We start from the raw sequence: 3,740 nt of genomic DNA, 5'->3' as shown, positions 1-3,740 counted from the left end.
CCTGTTATCTGTCTGGGAAGTGAAAAAACAATAGCCTGTTTTTTCCATTTGTGCTCTGGATAGTCAAGACCTGGCTAAAAGTGAAAAGTCATCCATTACCATAGATTTTATTATTATAGAGTAGCAAAAAGTACTGCAATGTAAACCAAACTCACCTGAAGCTGTGGGTGATGGAACACTTTTAAGCTGTCGTTTGACATCTGTAGTTGCAAATCTGTGTTTCTGCTGATTCTCTACACGTCAGTAAGAAATTTCTCTTTCTCTTGAGTGCTAAAGAGCACTTTGCATGGCAGTCGGTCGTACAACACCTCACTGCAACTTCAGTTGCCAAACGAATGACACCACACACAGCTTGCTTTCTGGTCTGTTTGGGAAACACAAGCCTGTATTTAGCCTTTCACATCACCTCAATTAGGCTTTCAAATCACCTCTGGCCAGCAGAAGGAAGGACACATGCACACCTTGGTACTGTCAGCAGGGCCATACTGACTCACCTGTCAGAGGAACATAACTCTACTGTGTTTGCTCAGCCGGCCGGCCTTGAGGGGAGCATGTTGAGTGTCCTGTGCCTTTGCCAGCTGCAGTGGAATTAGTTCTGTTGTTCCCATCTACATGGAGCAAAGTGCTCTGCAAACTTTTAGCAAGAGTCATTTGCTAGTGACTGAATCAGCAGAAGAAAAACTAGTGCTTATTTACCACCACAGAGCAATCTCACCTCACGCACAGGACAAGACACGTGGAGGTAAAATTACATTCAAGTGTAAAAGCAGGAGATGCCTAGGTCCTGTGGATGAAAACTGCATGAGGCTGTTCTACGGCTGAGCACAGTTTCAAGGGGCAGTGGCTATGATGAATGTAATTAGCAAATGGAAAATAAAAGGGTAATCTGTGTTCAGCACAACTGTGGTTAATCCCCACAGTTGCACTGTTGTGAATATCAAGATTGTGACTTACGGATGTGCAGAGTTCTTTTAAAAATATGTGATGATGCAAGGTAGATTTTCAAGGGTAATCAGACATCTAAAATACTATGGCTTCTCAACAGCTTCTGGGACAGATTTGGGAGAGGAAGCTGAGGTGAATGAGGATCCATCTTAACATCAGAAATGGAGATTCCTGTGTTTTGGGGGTTTTTTTCCCCATGTTTCTCTTCAAAATTGAATTTGTCAGTGAAAAAAGAAATCAATAGCCAACCATAGAAACATTGATCTTAACTTCTTTTGTTCCAGCTTTATATTTTTTTAGCCTAAAAGGAAAAACAAAATTGAGAATAAAAATTGAAAATGTAAAAATTAAAAATGGAAAAAAAAAACCACCAATGAAAATATTCTTAAAGTGAGAGAAAATATTTAATGGTATTTTTCTATTAAAAGTGATTTCAGCTCCTTTGGTATTTGTCCAGCAGGTTTCCCACTCTGTGGGAAGCCCTGAAAAAATTTACAAAGGCAGGCTGAGGGAGCTGGGCTTGTTCAGCCTGGAGAAAAGGGTGCAGGAACTGCAGCCTTTCAGTACCTAAAGGGAGCCTACAAACAGGAGGGGAATCAACTCTTTGAAAGGGCTGATAACTGCAGGACAAGGGGAAATGGTTTTAAGTTGAGGGAGGGAAGATTTAGGTTGGATGTCAGGGGGAAGTTCTTTACAGAGAGAGTGGTGAGGTGCTGGAACAGGCTGCCCAGAGAGGCTATGGATGCCCCGTCCCTGGAGGTGTTCAAGGCCAGATTGGATGGGGGCCCTGGGCAGCCTGTTCTAGTATTAAATGGGAAGACTGATGGCCCTGCGTGTGGCAGGGGAGTTGGAGATTCATGATCCTTGAGATCCCTTCCAACCCTGGCCATTCTGTGATATTACATTCCTTTTGATTGAAAAAAATATCCCTCTTGAGGTTTTTCTAGCAGGAAACCAAGAACAATTTTGTGAAAATATAAGCATGTAGGAAAGATGGTAGTTTAAGGCAGCAATATGATGATCATAGAATGGATCATTCTATGGAGTTGGAAGAGTCTTTAAAAATCATCTAGTTCCAGCCCCTGTCAGAGACTGGGTTGCCACCCACCTGATCAGGCTGCCCATGGCTTGTGCAGTATGTGAGAGAATCTAATAGAGGTAGAAGCGTTTTCTTTTGGCACAATATATATCAGGAATAGTCTTAGGAAAGCTAAGAGGACGTTTAAAAATAATTTCAAAAACAACTAAGTAATTTTGGTAAATGAGCAGTAAGATTATTTAGCAATAAAATTCTTTTAGCACAGAAAGTTATATAGCAGTAACCCAGTGCGTGATCATCCAGAAATCAATTTTATTCAGTGAAGCCCGTTATACTTCCTCACAATATCCATATCCAGTAAATGTGGCAAAATAAAGCCTTATGTTAGGCAGGCATATGGGAGAAGAGGTAGGAGCTAAGAAGAGCTACCAGAAGAAAGGGGAAGCACAAAGAAAAAAAAATTCAAGGTGTAAGAAAGTGTACTAAGAATGAGATTAGTCTGTCTGGAAGAATGCAGGGCAGAACATGCATTTGGGAAATAAAAGATATAGGTAGGTGTGAGCTGATGAATACAGCCTCCTGAAGATAAAGTGAGGGTGACTGAATGTTGTGATGTCATAGTAAGCCAATGGAAATAGCTTGTCTGAGAGGAGGAATTCTATTAAAAGAGCAAGATAAAACAAAGTTGAAATGTTTAGAGTATTACTTATAACTCAGAAATGCATCAGTTCACATATTCCAAGATAAAACGTGGTATGTGTTAGAGTAAAAAAAAAAAAAAAAAAACAAAAAACAAACCAACAAACAAAAAAACCACCTGCTTCTGCAAAGATGTAGGGAAGAATTGTCTTGTTTAACACAGACTGATGCTTTCAGAAAGCCCATTCAAGCTGATAAGTGTTCTTTTAAAATAGGAAAACAACCACTGGAAGTCATAAGTAATAATCAGTTCTTCTGAGAATTTCTTGTTTAACTTGTTTACTCCTAACAGGTGTTCCCATAAGAAAGAGGGACTTTTTCTATTTTGGTTTCTTATTCCCAGCTTTAATTCCCTGCATTTCTTCAGGTTAAATTGGGTTCTTCCCTGACTGACCTAGGCTACAGACATTTTTCTTGCTCTAGATCTGCTGCAACTACTCATTATATTTTTTTCTCCTCCTTTGATCAATAGCAAGCTCTCATTTATTTTTTTATTGTTGCACTGCTGATTAATGGTTCAGATAATTACTCTTCTGAGTAACTTAAATACAAGGAACACCAGCAGTCACCAAATCCAACATAACGGGCAAAGAAGAAAAACTCACTATGCACAAATCACCTCTGACAGAAAAATCCAATGTTTCTAAAGAAAGTTAACGTAACTAGGGTAAATGCTGCAGCTGCATTTAAAGGCCAGAATACAATAGCACTGCAGAAGGAGAGAATGAGGCTGCAAACTAAGTGAAGTTACTTTTGACTAATGCCTAACTTTTGACACTACAAGTTAAGTTAGTGCGAAGCAGTGTTTTACTTATGCAGGCATAGTTAACCCAAGCTTGAGAAATTTTCTGGTGTTTACTGCCTGTATCAGTACAAGCTGGATAATGCAAGGATGGAGCAGAGCCCAGACAAAAAATTGACCTGAGGGTACTGGTGGATGGGAAACTGGACACGAGTCAGTAATGTGTGCTCACAGCCTGGAAAGACAAACGTGTCCTGGGCTGCATCAAAAGAACCATGATCAGCAGAGTGAAAGAGAGTGATCCTGCCTATCTGC

General features: G+C 40.1%; 1 non-coding gene across 1 annotated transcript; it reads left to right on the top strand.

Moving 5' to 3' along the window:
- The first annotated feature begins 1,370 nt into the window (after positions 1–1,370).
- On the top strand, positions 1,371–1,430 carry LOC116216393 (U7 small nuclear RNA). The gene has a single exon (XR_004159074.2). It is a non-coding gene; the product is annotated as a U7 small nuclear RNA (small nuclear RNA).
- Positions 1,431–3,740: the final 2,310 nt, after the last annotated feature.

This window comes from Meleagris gallopavo, chromosome 2, assembly GCF_905368555.1.
Source record: "Meleagris gallopavo chromosome 2, MGAL_WU_HG_1.1, whole genome shotgun sequence".
Taxonomy (NCBI): domain Eukaryota; kingdom Metazoa; phylum Chordata; class Aves; order Galliformes; family Phasianidae; genus Meleagris; species Meleagris gallopavo.
This window is presented reverse-complemented; position numbering and strand designations above follow the sequence as displayed.